The sequence below is a fragment of the Myotis daubentonii genome, chromosome 7 (genome assembly GCF_963259705.1).
Source record: "Myotis daubentonii chromosome 7, mMyoDau2.1, whole genome shotgun sequence".
Classification (NCBI taxonomy): Eukaryota; Metazoa; Chordata; class Mammalia; order Chiroptera; family Vespertilionidae; genus Myotis; species Myotis daubentonii.
The window spans coordinates 49,395,056-49,422,770 of record NC_081846.1 but is presented as its reverse complement, the minus strand read 5'-3'; the positions used below and the strand labels follow the sequence as shown (position 1 = coordinate 49,422,770).

General features: G+C 42.3%; 1 protein-coding gene and 1 pseudogene across 1 annotated transcript in view; both read right to left on the bottom strand.

The window, feature by feature from the left end:
- Positions 1-27,715, bottom strand: part of STK39 (serine/threonine kinase 39) — a 300,980-nt gene that overhangs the window by 93,086 nt on the left and 180,179 nt on the right. The gene's annotated exons all lie outside the window — the stretch shown is intronic.
- Positions 14,726-14,825, bottom strand: LOC132238922 (U6 spliceosomal RNA; annotated as a pseudogene).

Here is a 27,715-nt window from a genome sequence, read left to right as displayed (position 1 = left end):
CTAAGCCAAGGCCCTCTCAGAGTTGATCAGCAGAAAGAAAGAAGACACAAACTTAAATTAGCCCCTAAAGAATTAACTTTATGCTGTAATTCAATGAGGACAAGCCCTTGACTTCTAAGGAGGGTCAATCTAAGAAAAAGCAATTCAAGAACACTTGCACTTTTTGCAAAAAATAAAATAGGCCAAATTTTCTGCTATGTTATCCAACATTCTTTATAGAAAGAACCATGAGCCTGACTGCTGTGGCTCAGTGGTTGAGTGTTGACCCATGAACCAGGAAGTCATGGTTTGATTCCAGGTCAGAGCACATGCCTGGGTTTTGGGCTCGATCTCTGGTAGGGGGTATGCAGGAGGCAGCTGATTGATTCTCTTTCATCACAGATGTTTTTATCTCTCTCTACCTCTCCCTTCCTCTCTCTGAAATCAATAAAAACATATTAAAAAAAGAAGAAGAACCATAAGATAAACTTCTCTTGAATTCAGTTTCAAGCAAAAGCCTGCCTCTCTATATAATCTTTTAATTGTACAGGTTTACTTTTATCGGGAGAGAATTATACAAATAACTGTAATTTCCTGGTTGCCAAGAAGCTAGAGCTAAATTTACTTCTCAGTGATTGTAATTTTATCACTTTGGGTTCCTGGTCCAATTCTCTTTCCAGTCTCAAAATGCTTCTCATTTCTTTCTCCTACTTTGTGTTTTCATACTGTAAGTTACTTCAACTCTTTTCTGAAAAAAAGGCAGGGTAGAAATAACATGTCATTCATTTGGTTAAATCAATGCTTGCTTCAGTTCTGGTTCCTCTGAACAGTTCTATGCTATGTCACATCAATTCCCTTTTCCCAAGTCATGATTCAATATGTTTTCCATGCACAACACAGAGTTCCTCTGGTTAAGTAATTCCTGCTTATTTTAAAACAACACAATTTTAAAATATATGTATTTCTTACAATGTTTACTCCCCCATTTCCAATAGGTGGGTGGCATACTCTCAAAACACCTATTTTGTGGAGCATATAAACCTTCCCGTAATTTTACATGAATTAAATGTCCAAGTCCACCGGCATTCCTTCATGTAGAGCCTGCGGACTGGCTCCTGTGGGGTATTTCTGACCTCTGACAAAGAAGGACACAAAGCCAGGTACAGAAGAAAGCAGATCTGAGAATTACGCCTGAACCAAAAGCAACTCAGAAAGGAAATCCAAGAGGTTCACCAAAACAAACCAGTCAAAGATATGAAGCCAGAGTGCGATCGAGGGCTCTGGGAATGGAGCAAGGGAAGCAAGCAGGAGGCAGAGGCTCCGGAGAGAGGCTGCTGGCTGAAGCTTGTGGGACTTCAGAGGACATCTGGGTTAAATGCATAAGTTGTACTGTTTTGTTTTGTTTTTATATCCGTTCATGTCTCCTAGCTTGAACCAGTGCTTAACATCCTTCCCTGCTCCAATTTTCACAGATATCTAATTATTTCAATGACCAATAAGCATAAGTTAAAACTAAAACAGGGGTGAAATGCATAGCAATTACTTTGTGAATATCTATGGCAGTTTTCATTCTTCTGCTCTGCTGCTGGGTTCATATCAGCCCCATCTATTCAGTAAAGAGTTCTCCATCGAGAAATTACCTCTGCACATAGACTATACTCTCCCGTAGACGTGAGCATCCGGCCCTCGGCATATTCAAAACAGCCAACAAATACATGACAACACAAACACACATTTCAAGCCAGGTTAGCACGGTTCAAAGGTAGGGGTTTGATGCAGTCTGGCATTCATGGAAAATAATAGCAGCAGCAACAGGTTATAAGGGCCTTAGTTCTAGCTCCCTTCCTTCTAACCAAGGAGATTTTGGGGGGTCTATGGGTGGGTTTCTGCGAATCAGCAAACCCACCTAAACTGCATGCAAAATGCTGTGTAAACGTTAGGTATTCACTGGGGGGTGGGGTGGGCACGCCTTCGCTTAATCTGATTTTTAAAAATCTACAGCCATCCCTCACAAAGGTTAAGAACTGTTACCTTTTCCATCCAGCCGTCCCTACTGCCCGACTGCACCCAATCAATTGTCAACCACCACAAACTACCACAACACAAAGGCCGCCTTTCACTCCGAAAACAGGGCACGTTCCCTTTACCTTTTAACTTGACTCACTTTTGTACCCCCAAGCACACTGCTTGACATATGGTGGGCACTAAAAAATTGTTCGTTGAATAAACAGAGTTAATTAACCTGAGGAGTTTTATGTATTAGTCTCTGATAGCAAAACAAAAACAAAACACAAAAAAAACCCACCAATAACTAATAGAGGCAAGTCTAATCTAGAAGCTAATGATTCCTAAGTTTTAATTGAAAATAAACATAAACCGCAGTGATAGGAGCAATTAAGTGTGTATGCACAGAAAACAGGGCAAACAAGCAACCCTCCAGATATAGCTAAACAATATTTCCCTGCTTTTTTTTTTTTTTTTTTTTTTTTTATCGTTTTGTGTTTTTATTTTTGTGGTGTGGTTGTTGTTTTTTTAATTTCCCTATACATGCAATTTGTGAATGTTGTGCCCAGATTTCAAAGTTCCCAAGACCCCCAGGGAGCCCGTCAGTCCGATGCAAAAGCAAAGAGTCATTCATTTCAAACCCGGGTTTGGCTCCCCTGCCACACTCACCGATGCAATGGTAAGCTCCAGTGGCCGAGAGAGAGAGAACTCTGTGCGGAGAGGTTTTATAGGGGGTTGGGGTAAGGGGAGGAGAAAGGACTGTGGGCCCTGCCGATTGGCCAGGCACGAGTCGGTGTCTCATCACACAGGATGTGGTCATAGTGATGGCGTGCACTTCCCTTGACTATTTTCCGGGAAGAAGCTTGCTGAGCACATGGCCAAGGTAAGATGGAGGGCATAGCCCTTACCCTGGGGCAAGGTAGAGGGCGTAGCCCTTACCCTGGGGCAAGGTGGAGGGCGTAGTCCTCGCCCTTTCATTCCCCCCTTGTCTTGGAACTTCCGGCTCAATCATGAGACGGACTGCATTTCTATTCCACCGTTGCTAGAGGCCCATACTGGGCACACAGAACTATCAACTGAACTATCCCTATAAGCTTAACAAATGGCCCGGTGGAAGGGAAAGAAACCATTTTAGATTTAACAACTTCTATTGAAACAGGATTTTTCTTCTTAAAATTCCTCCATGGCTATTAAAAAGCCAAATCAAGATTAATTTATTTACTGTCCTGATGTTTGCATAAATACAACAAGAATGGTAACTGACTACCTTTGCTGGAATTTCATGGTTGAATCTTAATGTGCCCCATAGGGCCAGGAAGCCAAGCCATCCAGCTACCATCAGGCCTGCCTGCGGTATCTGCTGAGTTAGGTGAATCCTTCACCTGTAGCAATTCCACCTGAGCCCACGCTCCAGGCTTTAAGGCCCATCTCAGTAGCCCTCCTACTTGTTGCGGCCCAGAGTGTGGGGGGGTTCTGCAGGGATGCAGAGGCATCTTTACTGCTCCCCTTCTACTCTTACCAACCGCCAGTGATGGTAGGGCATGGGCCTGACGCTCCAGTGCCAGCCATCTTCAGGGCTCCCAAGCAGGATACCAGGCTTTCTTCGTGGCATTCTTAGTGGCTTCAAGTCTTTAGAGCTCGGACAGGGCTCTTTAAAACATGATACTCCAGTCAAAGTTTTATGTTAATAAAACCACTATTAGGAATCAGTCTTATTGTATCTATGCAAAGCCTGATGTTTGCCATGACTTATTTAGCATTGCCAGATTTCGGAGGAATTACATAAGGAGAAAACCATATTGATCTACTCTAAGATTTTCTGACTTTCCTTGCTAATTCCTTTTCATGGATTTAAAACAAAACAGTAACTGTTGGCATAAAACCTTCTTTCTATGCATAACCATGCCTCAGACCTTCTATTCTAAACAGGCTTTTTCCAGCTTTACTACCCCTGACATGGCATGGTGACTCAGGCCTGCAAGACAGTATTACAGGCTGCCAACTGTTAGCTGTCTCTCAAAAGAGACCAAAACCTGATGGGCACCCTTCCCTGCCCAGTTGGGCACCTGCCCTCTTGGCAGCTAGGCACCCTTTACTTTTGGGGGTCACCCCACACAGCTCCCTTTCAGGACAGCCAACATACATTCAAACCTGCAAAAGAATCAAAGGTTAATATAACATATCAATACAATGAAACATAATATTGGCATTATGGCCGCTTCAGGCAGCCAAATCTTCTGCTACCAAACATGTGATCCTATAAATTGTCCTTGTCTCTTTGGAGCCATGTTCATGAAGATGCAGGCATCACAGTATTGTGGGGGCTCCTAGTGACAGGAGCGATCGCGAGTCATGTTACCGGCATCAGGCAGGTCAAGCACGCCGTAGCTTGAGCTTGAGCAGGTTGCATTGATCTTGATCGATCGATGCTCCATTTGGTGATGAAGTCTTTCCGGGTCATGGATGGATCCACTGACCGGACGTGAGTGTGATGGACCCAGGTCGCGACGTCGTCTACCTTGAGAGCGGTGGGGGTCGTCAGCACCACAGTGTCTCTCGGCAGTGCCTTCTGACGTAGACCCAATCTCCAGGTCTGTGCTGATGAGGAGTTGGGGTTGGGCTGGTCTTGTAGATGGCGTGGAGGCACACGGCCAAATGTCCTCGTCCGCCCTCTGGAGCCCTCTCAAGGAAAGAGATTAAGAAAAGCCACCCAGTCCTGGCCAGTCTCAAGTCAGATTCCTCCTCTCTTGGAGAACTTCAAAGTCCTGATGGCTTCTAGGTAACCCTGTTTATCAGTTACAGCAGCAACAGGTACCAAACCCTTGCAGTACATTTGACCAGATTCATTCCTGCCCACCTTTACAGATTTTAAGGCCCATTGTTTTCCTTTAACCAGCAAGCTAAATGACACTGGCCTGTATTATTTAATTCAGCACAGGCAGGGGGAAGGGCCCATGGAATCTCTGCCCTGAGGAACTGTGAGCCCCACCCTTAAATGTCCCAATCAGACTAGAAAAGCCACAAATACCTTTTAAATCTACCCCAGAATTCCAAAATCCCAACCTAGCACAGAATATACTTCCACACTTACATGAACAGATAATTATAGCCAAATAGACATACAAACATCAAATAAACATCCAACTTACACCCTTTCAGTGAACAAGTACTTTTACAGTCTTGGGATCTTGAGCAGATAACAGGAACATAGCCCAAGTCCCCTGATGGGGGCCTGACAGGAACAGATGTGGAGGCCACCCTTTCCCACATCCCAGGACAGGACTTTTGACCTATGTCTTATCCAGATAGAAACGGTACTCATATTGAACAAGGAAATCAAGACTAAATAGACACGATAACTAGGTACATTCCCCATTAAGAACTTCGAGGTGCATGCCACATTTATACCACAAAATACCAACAAATCAGTTTCAGTTGTGTCGAGATACAGAACAAGTCCCTGAACAGAGGCAGTAGAAAACTGCCTAGGAATGCTTCTTTTCTACCTTTTTAAAAGATAGGCCAGATTCGAACCCTTAGCCAGTCTGAGCTTTGACTTCCCTCCGGAAGTCCCAGAGATGGTGAATACCATCTAGGAGCCATTCCTCCAGATAAAGGACAAGTCCCTTAGAGATTCTTGATAATCTACATCAGTAATCCATTCACACAATCCCCCGAAAGTTAAAGAGGAAGGAAAGAACCATTCAATGTCCTTCAAGAGGATTTCAGCGAAACAACAAAATCGACAGATTTAACACATTGGAAAACCAAGGCCAGAAGTACCCTCAGACGTTTCAGGGGTACCAAGGAAGGAGAAGTTAGGCCACGTCCAGCCCTTTTCACAATCCACCATCAGTGACCAGTCCCAGCTCACTGGTCTACCATCCATTTAATATTTCTTTTTCCTCCCATCATACCAAGGCCATGCTTTCCAGGTAGCTAGAACTTTTAAACCACAGTTTCTACCTGAAATAATTGTACTTTACTTTAGAAATTGGATTACTGCTATCCTGGCATAGCTGCTAAATTTCAAAATGGTCACAATTTTCCTGCTGGGGAATTCAAGAAGCGAACCCATAACTATTAAGGCCAAAACAGTCTCGGGTTTTTATTCTGTACACAGCAAAAGGTCAAGTTCAGCTCAAAACTATGCGCACTCGTTTTTAAACTGGTCTTTTCCTTTACATGTGCACAGAAATCCTAGATGCATTTATGAATTTGTAAAAGCTTTTCAATTCTCTATCTACAAGCCCTTTAAGAAATACAAGCTCTATTGTCGGCCCTTATAAAGCCAACTGCTCAAAACATTGGTCTATCATATCACTAAAATTATATTAAGACCGTGATTGCTAATTTATTAAGCACTAAAGATATCTTCTTAAAAATAGTATTAAATAAATCTGAGAGGCAGGCACACTTTCTGCCCCATCTGCATTTCCTTAGTAAAACTCCGCCTTAAAACTCCACCCCTGAAATCCCATCCTGCCTCAGTGAGCAGACATTCCTTTTGTGATTAACTAAGTCAGAGGGAGGGGCCTTTACTGTTCCAAGATGGCGACCCCCAGGGGAGCGGCATGCCATGCGGCCAACATGGTGGCTGCCAAGTCAGGCAGCTCAACATTGTGGCGGTCTAAACTGTTCTCTGACAGAAAAGATGATTTCCTCATTCTCACAATAAACAAGGGAAGAGCAAACCAAAACCCCTAAAAGATAGATGGCCAACATTATATTGCAGAACTTTTTAAAATCTTAGGTAGCAAATTAAATACGCTAGCCCAAAACCCTATCCGAAAACGGACGGTGCACACATTAGTTTTAAGCCAGCTTTTCTCCTAACACGTGCACAGAAATCCCAGACGCATTTACTTGGAGAGGGGGTGACCTGTTTCCACAGATCCTCACTCAGGCGGCCGCCGGACCGCCACACAAAGGAGGGGGGAGGGCAATCCCCCTCCCTCCACACTCGCACACTTTCACCAGACATTCATTCAGAGTTTAAACAATCCATTCAATTCCTAACAACTTCCCAACCCCTGAGGGAGCTCTAAAGCCTCCCCCAGTCTCCTTGAAATGATCAATCACAATACCCAAAGGTGCAGTCTGAGTCCATCCCATAACATCCATCCAGTACAAACACAGAACACTGAACAGGGCCCGAAAATACAGGCTTCCAATTCCATGGAAGCCAAACCCGAAAGCTAGACAATGGCCTTATACCAAACTAGCTAGCAGGAGCGACCTGCTTTCCGCGAGGGGCATATCCATCCCTCGTGAGGGGCATATCCATCCCTCCTGGGGTGAGGGGCATATCCATCCCTCCTGGGGAGCGGAACGTCTTCCAACTCTCCCCCGCCTGTGGTCGTTCACGGCGCATCCGCCTAGACCCCTCAGGCAATTACAGTTTCCAGAAACGAGCTCACACTGAACAGAACATACAACGACACACACACATACCGAGGTCAGTCAGACTCTTCGGATCGGGGGTCCCTCGATGGTCTTGGGAATCCCGGACGAGCCCCCAAATGTTGTGCCCAGATTTCAAAGTTCCCAAGACCCCCAGGGAGCCCGTCAGTCCGATGCAAAAGCAAAGAGTCATTCATTTCAAACCCGGGTTTGGCTCCCCTGCCACACTCACCGATGCAATGGTAAGCTCCAGTGGCCGAGAGAGCTTTCCCTGCTTGATTAAATCTCCTTGCGGCTGCTTCCAAACCTTAAAACAGGGAAGCAATGCCGGTGTGAGTTTTCTCTGCAGATCCTCCTTGCAGGAGGGATGCAGCAGGGGGGGCTCCTTAGCTTACAATGATGTCAGAAGCACAGGACAGGCCCCCCTCGGACCCTGTCAAAGCCCCTGCAAATGCCACCACAGTCCTTTGTCCGTCCTTTCCTGGTTTCTCTGCTGAACTTCCTCATAAGCACACGCTACTCTGTGAAGATTTTTAACTTCTCACACTTTCTGACCTTGTGCTTTGGGCAGCATTTTTATGTATACCTGAAATATAAGGGGTTCTAATTTCCATTTTTTATATGAGAAAAGGCTGCAGACTGTCCAGTAGAGAAATCCCCCAAAGTGAGAACCATTTTAGGTAAATTAATGCCACATGATTCTTTATATAAGAACAATAATAAGCATGGGCATTATTATTGAGGATTTAACTAGTGATAAGCAACCTTCAAATTGGGGGCAGGACAGCAGTTTCTAAAAATAATTATTCAATTCTCTAGAGAGGTTGTTTTAAAGCCCTGTTCATATATGCAACATGTTATAATACATCATTTTTATTTTATTCACTGCCTCACTTTTAAAACAATTATTCAATTTATTTAAACAAACAAACAAACAAAAAGCATTTCTCACCCACCCTCACCCCCCATTCTTTGCAATGTTCTCTGGTGTCTATGAGCTTGGTGTGTTTTGTTTTGGATTCCACATATAAGGGAAATCATACAGTACTTGTCTTTCTCTGACTACTTCACTTACACAATGCCCTTAGGTCCCTCCTGTTGTCACAGGGCAAGATCTCATTCTTCATTGTGGCTGGATAACATTCCATTAGATGTAACCATTTTTTTATCCATTCAACCACTGATGAACATTCAGTTGTTTCCATATCTTGGTTATGTAAATAATGCCGCAATAAACACGGTGGTGCACATATCTTTCTGAATTAAGACTTTTCATTTTCTTTGAATGCCCAGAAGTAAAATTACAAGATCATGCGGTAGTTCTATTTTAAATATTTTAAGGAGCCTCCATACTGTTTCCCATAGTGGCTGCACCAATTTACATTCCCACTGACAGTGCACAACATTCGCCTTTCTCCACATCCTCAGCAACACCTGCTATCTCAGGTCTTTATGATAACAGATATTCCAACAAGTGTGAAGTGTTATCTCAGTGTGGTTTTGATTTGCATTTTCCTGGTGATTAATGGCGTAGAACTGTACACTTGAAACCTATATAATTTTATTAACCACTGTCACCCCAAAACATTTAATTTAAAAATAAATAAAGGAATGCAAATATGTAAAATCCTGAGGGTCTGCAAGTGTAAGCCCTGCTAGCCGCCAGGTAACGTGGAGGTGTCCCTGGTGGCAACTGCAAAAATCGGGACTCCAGACAAGTGTATAAGCTCCTCTCTGGGAGATACCAGCGAGCTGGAGCATGCCAGGAAGGCACCCACAGCCTACCAGCCTTTACAGCAGCTCACAGGCCTCTCAATGTATCCATTAGCCATTTAAGATGTGTCATCTTCACATGGCTCCTTTTCTTCTGAATTATGCAGCATAACAATGGGTGACTTTAAAAAAAAAAATATATATATGTTTTTATTGATTTCTAGAGAGGGAGGGAGAGAGAGAAGGAGAGGAAATAAGAGAAAGAGAGAGAGAGAGAGAGAGAGAGAGAGAGAGAGAGAGAGAGAGAGATCTATCGGCTGCCTCCTGCACAACCCCTACTGGGGATCAAGCCTGAAACCCGGGCATGTGCCCTGACTGGGAATTGAACGAAGGACCTCTCAGTTCATGGGGTGATGCTCAACCAACGGAGCCACACTGGCCAGGGCAACAACTGCTGACTTCTGAGGAACAGGGAAAGGTCCCTGAATGCTGTTGAGTGTATCAGGGTATTGTTAACTGGATGGCAGGGATCGCTTCCCTTTAAGGTAAACTTAGACTTAATGGACCTTTCCACAGTTTCAACACCAATAACATAGTAAAGAATAAAAGGAATAGTCATTTCCTTATCAGTCAACATGCAACTGAAGCCCAAGGCCATTATGAGTGCTGGAGTCCTTAAGCAAGGACTTAATGACCATCATAAAGTCAATTCCAGCCTTAGAGAAGTTCCCGAGCATCAGCTTGGCTTGTCATTAAAATCTTGATAAAATACTAAAATATGATCCTAAGTCTGTTTATAGAAAAGATGAAAATACTGGAAAGAGCAGCCTCTAGTAATTTTCTAAGAAACAGAAAGTATAAAAATACCAGGAGTTTACAAAAACAGAAGAAAGCAGAAGATTAAAATGTACATGCCACCAAATCTACCAGCACCCAAATTCACACACTCTCTGTTGCACTGTGAAATTAGTGACAACTTTTTGGAATGGTAAGGAAAGACTTCTAGACAGAAAGAAGATGGTAATGAACATGTTGGGCATGGGCCACAGAAGACGCATACAACTGGGGGAAGGAAGCTGAGACTGCAGCATACCATCAACTTGGGCAAACCCACAAACCATACTTCAAAGCCCCAACACAGTAACAACTCTAACAGGACCACTACCAGAAGGGTAGTTATTTTAAATTCTCTTTTCAAATAAATATAGAACAAAAATAAGTGAATACACTGAAGAGGAGTAAACCTGGTAACAAGGACAAGAGAACAAGGCAGTGCGTAAACAGCAAGCTCCTTACGACTTCTAGTTAATATTTGAAAAGTAAAGGTACAATTCTCAAGAATGTGTTCCTCACTTATACCTTAGAAACTGTGACAGACTCCCCCAATGTTACAGAATATAGTGATTTATTTCAAAATTCAGTCTGGTTAAAAAGAAAATCAAGTTAGTCCTAAACTGTGTGTGGGTACATTTTCACATTGCCTCTCCATTCCTCCCACTCCTGCACACTGCAGGGCACAGCTGGGAGCTGCAACAGCACAGCTGGAGGCATCACAGCCACTGCCTCCAGACTCACACGCTCCCACAGCCCTCACAACAGGGCAGACAGGCAGCCTCAGTGGACTAGTCCAGTGACACGGATACAGGTATTTGAAAAACAACACCATTTATTCTCAATTATATTTATTTGAGCAATTCATCACACGCTGCCTAATATAATAATTTAATGTTTCCTATGTTTATGTCTTTATTTCCTTAAACTGAAGTGTTTTATGATCCTTAAAAGCCAAGGGTTATGTTTCATGATATTCCCCATGGCAACTTGCCTAGAAGTGGTTCAGTTTACATGAGGATGAATGACTATCAGTGGATACTGAGGGGATCTTTTCCTGTTGCCTGAGAACAGGTTCCCAGGATGCTAAGCTAAAGATAAACAGGCATCAGGTGCCCCATATTCTAAAGAGTGCTGCAAATGTTAGAGGTCTGCCACTCCAACGCTTATTAATAAGTGGCCAAAATGGCTATGCTAGACCCAACCATGACCTCAGATTCCCTCGGCCCCTATCTATAAAAGCAAAATGAGAGGAGGAGCAGGGCTGAGATACAGAATGAGAAGAAGCCTTGAGTTGTGACTTATCAGTCCAGCGAGTGTGCTGGACCCCTCACTACCAAGCCTACTGTGGAGTCTCCCAAAGAGTCACTCAACACATCAGAGGTACCTGCAAGGAAAGGGCAATGGTATCTCACTCCCCAGATGCAATTTTATCAATTGGTCCTATCCCTGACTACCTGAACAAGGAGAAGAAAACTAGTGAGACATAGCAGAGCGGATAGAAGGAGCAGCAATGGAGATTACATCTAGGCATGGCTTACTGTCCCAAAGAAGACAGCTGGAAGGCAGCCAAAATCAAGCCATCTGGCCATAGCCCTACTCCCAAGGACCTCTTTCCCACCTGCCCAGGTGAAGGGAAGAAATGGACCTGGCCCAGAACTCTTCAGGGTGTCCCACCCAGGTCCCCACCAAAGAGCAGCCCTGAACAACTGGAAGGCAATCAAGAGGAAAAACTGACAATTAAGAGGAGAAAGTTGTCCTGGACGGCATGGTTCAGTGGTTGGACGTCAACCTGTGAACCAGGAGGTCACGGTTCGGTTCCTGGTCGGGGCACATGCCCAGGTTGTGGGCTCGATCCCCAGTGTGGGGTGTGTGGGAGGCAGCCAATCGATGGTTCTCTCTCTCATCATTGATGTTTCTCTCTCCCTCTCCCTTCTTCTCTGAAATCAATAAAAAATATATTTTTTTAAAAAGAGAAAGTTGTGCAGAAAGGGGAGGGTGAAAGAGCTGACTGTGTCCCCTTTTCAGCCAGAGAGGACAGGTGAGGGAGAGGATAAAGGCTAAACTGAACCTAAGATTAAAGTCTGGACTAGACTCAACTTTTTATACCTTAACTGACTGGAAAATTATGGCCAACTGCCCAATATGCCATCAAAGGATGGGAATGGAAGATTCAACAAAGCTGTTTGAAGTCAATGACTAACAGAAAATAAAATCTTCATTTTTTATATCAGAAAGTATAGATTATCCAATAAACTGATTGCAAAAGAATGAATAAAGGGTTATTGAATAACTTATAGCCCTGATTTTTTTCAGTTCCTCATTTTCTTTTACATCTTCTGGGTGAGGGAGACAGAATATTTTGAGAACCAAAAAAGGTTCCTTTGAGTTACCTTGATAGTGCTAAAAATACTCTAAGCAAATGCTACACTTCCCTTCAGCTGAGCAGTTAGCCTAATGCAGTCAAAAGGCCAACGTGACAAGGATCTTTGGCGTGATTTACAATGTAAGAGTTTCAAATGGTACAGCCCATGCTGTGGCAATAATCGTTCATTTTAAGGCTCTTAAAGGCTTAATACTTCATCTGAACATTCTCAGAGAAAGCTCCATCTTTGCAGGAGGGAGCAAAATGGTACAATCAAGCCATAAAAAGAGATTGTATCAAAGTACAAGAACCCAATGGAATTTTCACTGAGCTGACCTTGCATCTACTCCACTGAAAGAAAATCTAGAACCAATTTCAGACAAACTGGCAAAGTTTAATTGTAATACCCAGAGCTTCTCCATTAAGACAACAAAGCAATCAGCTGGCACACAGACAAATTTTCTATGTAGGGAATTGGAAAGTGATCTTAAAGTACCCACTGCAGCTGCTCTGACTCATGCAATCAGTGCGAACACCTGGCCCAAGAACACCTTTCCCACTTGGTGTGGGAAACCAAGACCAGACTCCTAGGGCTCCAGGTGTCAGAGAAAGAGGTTTACTCTCTTACCCAGGGCAGAAGCCCTCTAGCACTTCCCTGGAAAGAGAGATATGTCTGCAAATAAAAATGAACCAACGGGTTCTGAGTAAGACTTATTTTGTGGCCAGGTATGCTTTACAGCATCTCCAGTTTCCAAATTCATTAAAAACTCCACCAAAACTCATTTTCTTTTGGAGATTAAAGTTACTTAACTACTTACCTCACTTGGGAAACTCCCTGAGATAAGTAGGTTACCAAGAGCTCTGAAGATAATTCCCAGTTACTCTACATAGCCAAATTCTGATCCTTTTCAAGGGATGGGTTTTTATATTGGTGCTGTTACATAAAATACAGTGGATATTTTCTACCTGTTCCCCAGTCCCTGCTTTTAAGATCAGCTAAGTTAATGATAAAAAACTTTCAGGAAACTAGGAGTAGAGGGAACTTCCTGAACTTCATGAAGAATATCTACAAATACCTACACAAAATAGGGTACTTAGTGGTGAGGAACTCAAAGCTTCCTCACTAAGATCAGGTAGAGGGCCAGGATGTCCCCTCTCACCACTTGTTTTCAGCATCACACTGGAAGTACTAGCTTATGCATTAAGATAAGAAAAGAAAATTAAAACATACAGATTGGGAAGAAAGAAATAAAACTGTCTTCACAAATAAAATGATCATCTATATAGAAAATTCAAAAGAAACAGACAAAAAATACTCCTGGAACTAATAAGTAGTAATAGCAAGGTTACCGGATTCAAGGTTTAAATACAAAATTCAATTGCTTCCATTGTTTACATACAAAGCAATGAATAAGTAAAGCTGCAAATTAAGAACATAATATCATTTACATTAGAACTCACCCCAAAAATGGAATACTTAGTTATAAATCTAACAAAATATAGGAGTGGGCAAAAGTAGGTTTATAGCTATGGGTACACAAAACACTGATTTATTCTTGCATTATTATTATTATTGTATTACATGAACAACTGTAAACCTACTTTTACCCACCCCTATATATCAAGACCCATACAAGAGAAACTACAAAACTCTAATGAAAGAAATTAAAGAACTAAATAAATGGAGATATATTCCATGTTCCTAGATAAAGAAACAAAAACAAAAACAAAAAAAACCCACACCATATTGTCATGATGTCAGTTCTTCTCAACTAGATTCAATACAATTCTGATCAAAATCCCAGCAAGTTATTTTGTGGATATCAACAAACTTACTCTAACATTTATATGGAGAAGCAAAAGACCCAGAATAGTCAATAAAATATTAAAGGAGAAGAACAAAGTTGAAGGACTGTCACTACCCAACTTTAAGGCTTATTATAAAGCTGCAAGAATCAAGACAGTGTGGTATTAGTGAAACAGATGGAATAGAACAAAGAACCCAAAAATATGCTCTATGAATATAGTCCACTGATCTTTGACAACGGAGCAAAGACAACAGAATGAAGCAACTATGGTACTTGAACAACAGGATATACACATGCAAAGGAACACAGACCTTACATCCTTCATAAAAGTTACCTCAAAATGGATTATAGGCCTAAGTATAAAATTCAAAACTATAAAACTGCTAGGAGAAAACATAGAGGGCCTTGGGTACAATGATGCCTTTTCAGATAGAATACCAAAGGCACAACCCACGAAAGAAATAATTGATAACCTAGACTTCACTAAATCATTTGCAAAAGACATATGATAAAGGACAATGGTCCAAAACATACATTGAGTTTCTGATCTTGAAACACAATGATAAGAAAACAAAGAAAAAGAAAACTGGGCCAAATACTTTATGTTTTTAATTTATTTTTTAAAAATATGGAACGCTTCATGCATTTGCGTGTCATCCTTGAAAAGGGGCCATGCAATCTTCTCTGTATTGTTCCAATTCTATATAATAAAAGGGTAATATGCAAATTGACCCTAACAGCGGAATGGCCAAAACAACCACTCAACCAGTCACTAAGAGGTGCACTAACCACCTCTTGGTCCCTTTTCCTGGCCAGCAGGCTCCCATCGCCTGATGGCAAATGGGGAACTGGGGGTGGGTGGCAGGGGATGTGGGTGGCATGAGACCAAGGCCCCTGCCCCACTGGTCATCCCACACACAGAGGGCGACCCACGGCGGGGGTGGGGCTGGTGAGTGGGTGGGAACAGCCGACCTCTCAGTCCCTCCCTGCTGGCCATCAGGCTCCGATCACTGGATGGTGAACAGGGAACTGGGGGTGGGTGGCAGCAGGGAGTGGGGTAGCCTGGGAAGATGGCCCTGATTGCAGGCCAGCCCTAGGGACCATACCTGTGCACAAATTTCATGCACCAGGCCTCTAGTTTTAGTATATGTGCTGCTGAAGTGAGCACTGGGCCAAATACTTTAATAGACACCTCACCAAAGAAGGTATACAGATGGCAAACAAGCATGTGAGAAGATGTGGAACATCCTATGTCATCAGGGAAATGCAAATTAAAGCAACAATGACATACCATTACACACCTATTAGAAGGGCCAAAATCTAGAACATTGGCAATGATACCACCACCAACAAATGCTGATGAGAATGTGAAGCAACAGGATGCTCATTCATTGCTGGTGGAACACAAAATGGTACAGCCATTTTGGAAGACAGTTTGGCTACTCTTTTAAAAAATCTTTTTATTGACTTCAGAGAGAGGAAGTGAGAGGAAGAGAGAGAGAGAAACAGAGATGAGAACATCAATCTGCTGCCTCCTGCATGCCCCCTACTGGGGATCAAGCCCGCAACCCAGGCATGTGCCCTGACCATGAGAAGTCTCTATACCTTCCTCTCAATTTTGATGTAAACATAAAACTGCTCTAAAAAAAGAAACAAAAACAAGTCTTAAAACAAAAGTCCAGGAAACGGCTTCTCCTCTAGAGCCTCCTGAAAGGGACACAGCCCACTGAGACCCGGGTTAGACTTCGGCCTGGCAGAACCGTGGGATAATACGTGCTGTTTTAAGCCTCTTGGTGTGTGGTAATCTCTTATGGCAGAGATAGAAAACTAATACAAAGACAGACCAATGAAGCTCATTGAGCGGCAGAGATTTCCCACTATACCACCAGTTAGCAACTGTAGAAGAACAAAGTTTTCTAGAACTCTGGGAATTGCAAAATAAAAAGTTGAACGTATATTCCAAGAAGTCTGGTTTCAATGGGGAAAGAAAAGTTAATGCAAAGAAAGCCCCCAAACTGAAAGCTGCTCGTTACCTTCAACATTCCGAGAGAGGAATCTTACCACTCATTATCTCCAGGGACATGGTAACTGAGAACTGAAATAGCTGTGCAAACAGTCCTCGGAATTATTCAGCTCTGATCAAGAGGACACGTCCTAAGAGACAACCTTCCCCAATAAAACCAGAGCGGAGAGTTTTTAGAATGCTAAGAGCGGCAGGTTACCTCAGCGGCAGCCAGGAAGTGTAGAATATAAACAAGGGGAAGGGAGACAGCCTCCGCACTGTCAGAGAGGAGAACCTGAACCACTCCGGCATCTGTGAAGATTTCAGGCTATCGACAACCAAGGTCGCACGCAATTAACATTGACTTAAATGCCACCAAAGCTTTTTATGGTGTCTGCTACTTTCAAGACATTTCCTCTTCATGTCTATCTGTGCAATGACATTAAAAATCTCATGAGAAAGAAGAGTTCAGGGAAGATGTTAAAGTTCCAGAGATGGGACCTTACAATTAGTCCAGCAAGTAAAAGCAGCCAGCCAGAGCACGGGGGAGCTTATAATGAGAGAGAGGAGAGCAAGGAGGCTACTCCTGGGTGAGTGGATACTGGGGTGCTGTTCCCGGCATGGACAGTGACTGGTCATGTGACAACTGGTCATGTGACATGGCACAATTCACTGCAGTTCTCTGAGGTTAGATAACAGCTCATCTCAGAGCTGCAGTTATGGGTAAGCTCGCCAGGGGCAGGCCAGCTTCCACCTCTAAACAGCCTAAGGAGTCAAGAGACTTTTTAAGAAAGTATTAAGGAAACTCCTACCAGGGAGGGGTCTAGAGGAAAAAACATATCACACCGGCATTTCAAAATCTGCATGTTGTGACCTGGTCCTGAGACTCCGAGGCAGGTACAACCAATGGATACTCTGGGACAGTGGTGGGCAAACTGCGGCTCGCGAGCCACATGCGGCTCTTTGGACCCTTGAGTGTGGCTCTTTCACAAAATACCGACTTCTGCGCATGGGCCACGAAGTTTCAATCGCACTGTACATGCTCGCCCGCACGTGGTATTTTGTGGAAGAGCCACACTCAAGGGGCCAAAGAGCCGCATGTGGCTCGCGAGCTGCAGTTTGCCGACCACTGCCCTAGGAGAAGTATTCCCAGCTGGGTGTGTAGGAAGGGCAGAGAACATTGTAGGGATCATTGGTCAATATAACTTTTTACATCACTGCCACCATAATTCTTACAGCTTGGAGTCCACATGTTTTAAAAAATAAGATATAGATATTATATCCAAAGTACTATCTTAGTTGAGAATTATCATAGAGGAAATCTAGTGAATATTTCCTGTACACATTTTTGTACACATTTCTACTACATCAAAAATAAAGAGCTGCACACAAATAAAGGTCCTGTGAAGTATCTTGATACTAAAAGTTTGTGAAACATGCCTCTAGTTAAGAATCCATCAGTTGGCACTTGGGTAACATGCATTTATTAAGGGTCTGTCCCATGCTAGGCATTGCATAAGGCTACAAGCATGTCAAATGTGTGGCCCGCCGGCGGCGAGTTTGACATGTTTGCAAAGACAATCTCTCATTTCGCCAACTGTTATGTGTTACCTGACACTTTCTCTAAGCCCAGGAAGCAGCCAGGGAGGATTTCTGGAAGAATATGCACTAGAAGGAAGAACCCCAAAGAACACTGACAAATGGAACCCTATGTTTGTGTTCATGGTGTGTGGTAATCTCTTAAGGATAATATGCAAATTGACCCTAAATATATGCAGGTGACACTCCATAATAATTCATGTTGGCGGCTTCAGTGCGGTGCCTTCATTGAAATGCTGCTCTAAGAACTCAGCCCTAACGCAGGGCGAGGAAGAGGGGTCTCATGCTACCTGGACAGTGACATCCTCTGCCTACCCGAGAGTCACAAGTGGCCCGTATAATCCCCAGGTGCTTTGATGCTGGGCTTAGGCATGTACCTCCAGGCTGCTCAAGGTCTGAGCATTTCACCACAGTCAAAATTCAGTGTTAAAAGGGCTTTTTCTACAGGGCAGTTTTCAACCATCATTATTGCACATAAAAGCTTTTACTAGTACATGTTGCTATACTTAAAAACTGGGACCTCTGTTAGTATCAAGTAACACTTTTTAAGTAATATGTTTTGGCATATTCAGTCAAAATATAAGGCTGCCACTTAAAAGGATTGTGTAGATTTATTTATCCTCATTGATATGAAAAGATATCAAAGACATTATCAAATAAAGCTTATAAAACACTGTGTTTAATAAAAAATAAATATTTACACAATCATTTTATTTAACTGGTTTTTAGACTGAGGGAAAGGGAAAGGGGAAGGGAGGGAGGCAGGGAGGAAGAGGGGAGGGAGGGACAAACATCGATTTTGTTGTTCCACTTCCTGATGCCTTCATTGGTTGATTCTTGTATGTGCCCTGTCTGGGGATCCTACCCGCAGCCTTGGTGTATCGGGACAATGCTCTAACCAGCTGAGCTATCTGGCCAGGGCACATAATAACATTTTAAAAATCTAAACTATGCAATAACATAAGTGTAGTAAAAAGACTAGAATAATATTTATCCAGAGGCTAATTATGATGTATCTTTGGGTAGTGGGGTTAAGAAGGATTTGATTTCTTGTTCTTATTTTTCTTTTAATTTATTTTGCTTTTCTAAAATTCTAAGACAGTGGTTCTCAACCTGTGGGTCTCGCGACCCCTTTGGGGGATCAAATGACCCTTTCACAGGGGTTGCCTAAGAACATCGGAAAATACATATATAATTACATATTGTTTTTGTGATTAATCACTATGCTTTAATTATGTTCAATTTGTAACAATGAAATTGGGGGTCACCACAACATGAGGAACTGTATTAAAGGGTCGCGGCATTAGGAAGGTTGAGAACCACTGTTCTAAGATCACCATATATTGCTTAAAAATTTAAAAACTCTAACATTCCCTATTGCTGAAGATATCTGTATTCACAAACATCTTCCTGCTCCATTGTCAGAACAAAAATGACATCTCACAATGAATGGTTTTTAATTCTTCTGTTTTGCTTCCCTGACATTACCATGTTCTTTTCTGAATATAAATCTGCCTTCCTTTAGCATGCTTACCAGCAGAAATAATTTGTATGTGCAAAAGGCCCATAACCCTATACTACTCCATGTCATCTGTACTTACACTATCTCCCTGAACCATACCATCAACAACACTAAATCAACATCAGAAGATCGAGTCTCCAGCCTGGGTGTTCTAGCTCTGAAAAGTGACTTAACATTTCCAATCTTTCTTGTAAACTGTGGGCAACAAACACAGGGTGAAACGAAAATTAAATTGGGCAAGTGATGTGTCAGTGCTTTCAAAATTATGAAACACTACTGCTTGTTGCCTCATCATCCTTAGCATCTCCCCTAAAATATTTTCAGGTATTCCTGGCAGAATATCTAATGATGAGTTTATCAGGAAACACTTTTCAAAGAACATTCCTGTGAAACGTGAATGAAAAGACAGGAACATGTATCAATCCTAAAAGTACATGAGTTTCTTACTGCATTCAAAACAGAACTGACAGAGCACGGCCGCAGGGTCAAGGGGAAAAGAGCCTGGACCAGTGTAGGCGTATTAAACAGACCTGAGTTCAAGACCCGTCTTTGCTCCGTCTGAGCTGTACGGCACTGGACAAATGACTGCCGTGACTTCACACCGTGGTCTCCTCAGCCATGAGATGTTAGTAGCAGTACTGATGCTGTGGAAGTTTTAGGATGATTAAACAACAGAAGCGCACACAGTGCTCATCACAGTGCCTGGTACCAAGCAGGAACGTCAACTTTGAGATGGTCTCGCTGACAATGAGGCCAATGAGGACTTCAATCCTCAAAGAAATGGAAATTGACCAAGACAGAACATTTAAAAAATTCAGTGAAATGCCAAATATTTTTCATATTAAAGAACTGGATTTCTAGTAATGTGTTGCCTATATGATAACACATTCCACTCCAGGAAAACAAACATGGTCTTCTCAGAAATAATTTAAGCCTGGGAAGGCCTGACACTGCCGCCCCTGGATTCAACCTAACCATTACTCTTCTCAAAATCTGGATGGTGAAAAAAACAAACGCTGGTTACTATGGGAACAAGTAACCCAAAGGTAGTATTCTGGGAAAAGGGCTCTCACCTTCCTTTAACTACCCATAGCTCTTCTTTTCATCTGTCTTCTTATTGCATTTACCACTTTCTACCTTCTGCTGGAGCCATTTGTGCAGCGTCTCATCTCTCCGCCTACACGGTAAGCTCTTTGAGCACAAAAACCCTGTCTTATTCATCTTCGGATTTTCAACAAAGCCTTGCACAAAAAAAGCCATAAATATGTAGTTTGCTGGGGTAAAAAACCAACATGTACTTGAAAGCATTGCCACGACTGGACACTATGCCTATACTACTTAAAAGTAATCAAGCCCTCAAAACACTTGACTAGACTAGTAAGAATATGCAATTAACCTTATTTCACAGGCTAGAGAAAAAATTAAGAATTATAACCCCTCCTGAATGACAGTGATATGGAATTGGAAGTCAGGCATACTGATGTTAAAACAATAATCAATATTGTTTTTAGCAAATTCAACTTTTTTTATGAAATTATAATTTATTAAGTCAAATTAGGTGATACTGTCATGTTGAAGGATTAATGTTAAAATAGGTATCGTATTCTAAAGATCATTTTTCCCTTTAAGCAGGAAAGCTGTTTTGTTGGCCTGGGGTCTTTCACTGGCCCATCAAGGTCTAATGACAGTGCTACCTAATAAAAAGATAAGTTCATTATGAGCAAATTGATGAGCCAGTGAAAGACCCCAGGCCAACAAAACATCTATGCATGACAACAACTGGCATGGTTGCCTTCAGCAAAATGTAACTGCAATCCACATGACTGAGCTGTCCAAGTATGAACGGCATCCACCACAAAGGAATTAACAATTTAACTAAGTTCATCATGTTTCCAAATCACTGAGCCTGATTCTAAAAAACACCTTTTATGTCAAAGACATATCTATTCTGTTTTATGAAAAAAATGTACTAATGGCAAAATATTGGTACAATGTTTAGCTCAAACCAGAAATTGTACTGCCCTCTACTGACAGTATATAAATTCTGAGGTGGCCCACTTGGTAATTTCCTCCTGAGGTATGTTAAAGAGGATTTCCTTACCTTGTACCTAACTTTATGATACTCAGCCTTTAAAAAAAAATAATATAGATGGCATTACCATATGCACAATGGACAAAAGAACATTTGCAGGAAAGTACATAAAAGAAAAATCTAAGTTTGAGCTATCTCCATCCAGCATTTAACTTTGAGACCTACGGTCTAATCTTTTCTCTCCAACCTCAGATATAACAGGTCAGTTTTAAAAGCAAGTTAAAGCAGTATAATATTTTTTTCAAGGAAAGAATTAGCTTTTGCCTCCTCAGTCTTTTGCCTATGATCACCAGAAGTGAATGGAAAAATGAAGAAATATGCTACTTTTAGCTACTATCTCTCAGTCATTTCTTGTAGAATCTGACATTTTGAAAAGTGAAATATTTCCCAGTGTCCTACTTACAGAATGAAGGTGAGGTTTACCTGGCAACCTGGGAGACTGAGGCGGGGGTGGGGGCACATTCCTAGCAGGTAGGTGTGTAAAATGCTATGTCGAGAGTCAGAATGACCTTTCCAAGAGGTGGAGAGGACAGCCACCCTTACAGCGTTAGTTAAGAACTGATGAAAGGCTGGCTTGATCTCAAGTCTCTATCCACTAGCCTGTGGAGCATCACACATATTAATGTCTCGCCCTCATGACCTCAGGGGATAATAAAGGCAAGTGCACTGTTTCCCAATACCAGAGAGCCACGCATTCCCTAGAACAGCGATTTGCAAAGACAGAGGGAGGGTAAATGTGTTGTGTGTGTGTTCATTTATATATATATGTATACACGTATCTCAGAATCTTGATGTGGAGATGAAAAGGAATGAGAAGGGTACAACAGGGGGCATGGAGTTTCTAAAATCTGACCAACACTGGGCCAGAACAACCTCTCAGCTCCGTCTCACGCAGACGGGCGAAGGAGACAGCTTTTTTGGGCCCAGAGGTGGAACAAGCGGTCCAGAGTAAATTTCACATGGGGAATGGAGCATGGAGAAATTGTATGGCACAGGCCAACACTGGACAGCAGGTTTCTGATCCTCAATGAGCATGTAACTTTGCAGGTTCTAAGAGAAGGAACTTGGACTTATGAGTGGGCGCTGGTGGTGAGAGAAGAGGGCAGGATACTGCCACCCTGCACACAAGAGATTACTGAGAACAATTCTATAACCCACATTTCTATATGATTTAAACAGTGATTGTAAATCTGGGGCCTGTGGGTGTGCTCACAGAAACCTTTATGTATGTATGTATGTATATACGTATGTATGTATTTATATTGTTGACAGTATTACAGATGTCCCCATTTCTTCCCCTCTTTGCCCCCATCCACCCTAGCCCCTGCTTTACCCCAGGCCTTTCCCGCACTATTGTCTGTGTCCATTGGTTATGCATATATGCATCTGAATTGTTTGGTTAATCCCTTCCCGTCTCCCCCTCTGAGGTCTGCTGGTCTGTTCCATGCATCCATACCTCTGGACCTATTTTGTTCATTGGTTTATTTTGTTCCTTAGATTCCACATATAAGTGAGATCATGTGATATTGTCTTTCTCTGACTGGCTTATTTCGCTTAGCACAATAACTCCAGGTCCCTCCACGCTGTTGCAAAGGGTAAGAATTCCTTCTTTCTTTATAGCCACATGGTATTCCACTGTCTCTGTAAATGTTTTAAATGTTGTTTCTGTTTCAACTACAATCAGTCACACACACATTTATGTTGAGACCTCAGGATAATGTCCTTAAATTCACAATCACTGCACTCAAGTGATCCCTGGTGCAGCATGTTCATCAAACCACACTGCCGTGGGAACGTCACTCTCCGGCTCACCTCCCCAGCTACCTCCCCATTTCTCCAACCTGGACCATTGTTTCCTTCCTCCCTCTCAAATAATGGCCTTATTTACTACAAAATACAAACAACAGAAGAGGACTTCCACATGTCACTACCCAAATCCACCCAGCTCCTTGCACCTCTGCCTGCCTCCCCTGTGGTGGCTGCACCGTCCAACAGGGACCTTTCCATGCTCCTAAGTCTGACGTCTACGGCACACCTAGGAGTCATCCTTCCCACCCACATGAGGACATCAGTCTTACCATAGCTTCTCTCTCATTCCACTTTTCCTTCTCTATTGGATCATTCCCATTAACCTATAAAGCAACGCTTTTTCAAAAAACAAACAAACAAAAACCTCCCTTCAGCTTACATTCTCATTGAGCTACCACCCATTTCATTAGTCCCCTGTATATAGCAATTTCCTAGCTAGAGTTAGATGTACTAACAAGTTATCTATCCTTATTGCCTCATGTTCTCTCTGCTACTCTGTCTTGAACCCAGTTCAATCAGGCCTTTGTCCCTATCGCTCCAATGAAACAACTCTTGCCAAGGTCAAGAATGTGCTACATTTTGCCAGATACAATGGTGAATTATCAGTTCCCATTCTACTTGATCTATTAATAGATGCAGCTTTCACTCCTCTATTTTTTTTGAGAGGCTCCCCGCTTACAGAACCACTGTGCTCTCCTTCGCTTCATCAGCCTCTCCTTGCCAATCAATTGATTGTTCCTCATCCATGCACCGCCTGAGAGTACACCAGATCACTGTCTTCTTTACCCTCATCACTCCTTTAGGTGAGCGCATATAATTTCCATAGCTTTAAATGAAATACCGCATGTACCAACAGTTCTCGAATGTATACCTCTAGCCTAGATATCTATTTCCTTTGAAATCTAGACTCATGCAACCTATATCATCACACACATATCCACTAGACAGCCCAAATTTACCATATCTGAACCTGAACTCTTGATTCTACCCCAACCTGCAACCCCAACTCAGGAAACAGCAACTCCATACACCCATATTTTCAAGCCCAAACCTTGAGTAATCTCTGAGTTCTCACTCCTCTAACCAGAGTTCAATAATTCGTACCACCTCCATTACTCCCCACCCTGGTCCGGGTCACATCACCGCTCCCTGCTCCCACCCTAAAGGGTCTCTCCATAAAGCAACCACAGTGCTCATTTTAAAATTTAACTCACATATCACTCTCCTGCTCACAAACCTCCAATGGTTCCCACCCACTAACAGAGAAATCCAAAGTCTTCACCACAGGCTTCCCAGTGCTGCATAACTCAGCCCCTGCCAGCTCCCTGACCTCACCCCTACCACTCTGTCCCTCTGGGGCCCTGCCTGGTTTATAACTGTACTAACATGCTCCCCACTCAGAACCTTTGCAATCACTGTTTGCTCTGTATAGAACTCTTTTCCTCCAAACAACCTTATTGCTTGAATCCCCAGTTCCATCAGTGGTCTGCTCAAATGTCACTGTATTCAGAGCACCCTTCTGTGGAAGGCAGAATTTTAGGATGGCCCAGGTGAACATGTCCTGCATAACCCTCTCCCCTGAGTGGGAGTGGGGTCTTTAGATACGATGTGCTGCCATTCCACCATTAAGTTATGTTATGTGGGAAAGGTGAAGGGATCTTGCAGATGTAATTAAAAGTTCCAAATTGGCTGATTCTGACTTACTCAAAAGGGAGATTGTCCTAGATCAGTGATGGCGAACCTATGACACATGTGTCAGAGGTGACACGCGAACTTATTTTTTTGGTTGATTTTTCTTTGTTAAATGGCACTTAAATATCCTATCTAATAAAAGAGTAATATGCAAATTAACTGTCACTTCATGATAAAGATGGCGGCGCCCACAGCCAATAAGGAGGGACTATGCAAATTGATGCGACAAGGTGAGAGATGGAAGGCGGCTCTGGCCAAAGCGAAGGCAGAGAGGCGGCTCAGGGCTGGAGCGAAGGCGGTCCTGGCAGCTAGGGGAAGGAAGGCCTATTCTTGCACAAATCTTTGTGCATTGGGCCTCTAGTATAAAATAAATATCAAAAATATAAGTCTTTGTTTTACTATGGTTGCAAATATCAAAAAATTTCTCTAAGTGACATGGCACCAGAGTTAAGTTAGGTTTTTCAAAATGTTGACACGCCGAGCTCAAAAGGTTCGCCATCACTGTCCTAGATAGAACGGGCTTCAACCTTTAACAGGGGGACTGAGCCCTTAGAGGAGAAGGGAGAGGGTCTCTTGCTGCCCTTGAAAAAAAGACAGGTCACGGTGTGAACTACCTGTGGAATGAGGTGGTCTGAAGGAGTGAGGACTTCAGTCCACAACTGCAAGGAACTGAATTCTGACAACACCCAGAGGAGCTTGGAAGACCTTGAGCTCCAAGCAAGCCTGAATTACAGCCTTGTGAGACACAGCGGAGAAACTGTCTCAGCTGTGCCCAGACTTCTGACCTAAAGAAACCGAGAGATAGTAAATGGGTATTGTTTTAAGCCACTAAGTTTGTGGTAACTGGTTACACAGCAGTAGAAAACCCCTATGCCTTCCTCGATATAGAAGAGCACTCCCTATGCTTTCTATCTTCAGAGAATTTATATATCATAACATAGAATATAAATATTTGAATTGTTCTTCTCCCCACCTTCAAAATGTAAGCTTTTGGAGGGCAAGAAATATTGTTACCCCACCCCCCGTCTCATTGTATTACAGCACCTACAATAGCACCGTATACATAGTAGGTGCTCAATAAACATTTATAGAAAGAATAAATGTATGTGCTGTTTACACTATCAGCACAGAGTGATCATAAAAACTTAATAGCATTTAACCTTTCACTTTCAAAGGCTATTTCTCAAGTTAAAATACAAGGATTGCCCTTTGAGGGGTCTAACAGTATATTCTGAGAGAGTCATAAGTTCTCAAATATAAAAAAACAACAACACTAATTTAAAGAAAGAGACCTTGTAAAACTATAGGGGGGAGATGTGTACAAACAACTGTACACAAATGTTCGCTGAAAATAAGTTATAATAAAAATCATTCCCAGCCCTGACCGATTTGGCTCAGTGGATGGAGCATTGGCCTGCAGACTGAGGGGTCCCAGGTTCGATTCCGGTCAAGGGCATGTACCTTGGCTGTGGGCACATCCCCAGTGGGGGGTGTGCAGGAGGCAGCTGATCGATGTTTCTCTCTCATCGATGTTTCTAACTCTCTATCCCTCTCCCTTCCTCTCTGTAAAAAAATCAATAAAATATATTTTAAAAAAATCATTCCCATATTGTGAAGATGTCTCTAGGTATTTAGATTCAGGAAAATACCATAGTTATAGCATGTCTTAATTTCAGCAACACTTCCAATGGATCATTTTATGACAGCCTCCTGAATAGTTAACATTCACTAAAAGGCCGGGGAGTCAATAGGATTTGGTTCTGGTTGAGCAACTATATCATAAAATACTAGGCAATTATTGAAAGTCACTTAATACAGTGAGCAGTTTCTAACAGATGCCAGAGGCTCTCTCCTATTTGAACTACTGAACTAATCAGTGTTTTGGATAAAGATGTCAAAGACTGGATATCATCACTTGCCAATATGATAAACCAAACACTGTAACTAATATGACACATTGACAATCAAGAGTGAAATGTATGGTGGGCTAGCAATGAATCAAAACCAACAGATTCATTATTATAGTGGTAATGTTAAGACAGAGAATGTTAAAACACATGCTGCAGTTCAGAATTAGGCTTGATAGACCTTCAAATGAAAAAATCAAAATCAGGTTTAATCTGAGTTTTAGGTCATGCTAATTTGCCAAGGTACATGGATATTTCAAAAGGCAATGGAAACTTGGCCTGTTTAGGAAAAATATAGCTTGTGATTTGCAAAAAAATCACATGATCTTACTACTGTATTCAGCCTGCTCAGACCACATCATGAGGCCTGTATGTAAATACAAGTGCCACATTTAAAAGGGACAATGTTAAACTGGAAAACAATTCCATGAAAAGAATTGAGGTCAAATAGGCTTTAGAGTTAAAAAAATTCCTTTCCTACAAGACTTTTCTTAGAACCTTTAATGTTAATGTTCCTTGTGATTTCAAAAAAAGGTGTTTGTGTGTATATATAATAGGTAGATTCCATACACACAGTTTCATTACTTATTTCTTCATAGAGCATCCTGTAGGAGTAGTGAAATAAGCCACAAACTCAGGAAAACCACCCCCTAGACCAGTGATGGCGAACCTATGACACACGTATCAGAGGTGACACACGAACTCATTTTTTTGGTTGATTTTTCTTTGTTAAATGGCATTTAAATATATAAAATAAATATCAAAAATATAAGTCTTCGTTTTACTATAGTTGCAAATATCAAAAAAATTCTATATGTGACACGGCACCAGAGTTAAGTTAGGGTTTTTCAAAATGCTGACATGCCGAGCTCAAAAGGTTCGCCATCACTGCCCTAGACCTATGAGGGAAAAGGAACAAAAGCAGGTGTGGACTAAATGTCAATAAAGTTGAACATCCAGGATTATGAGGGGGACAGAGAACTAACTAT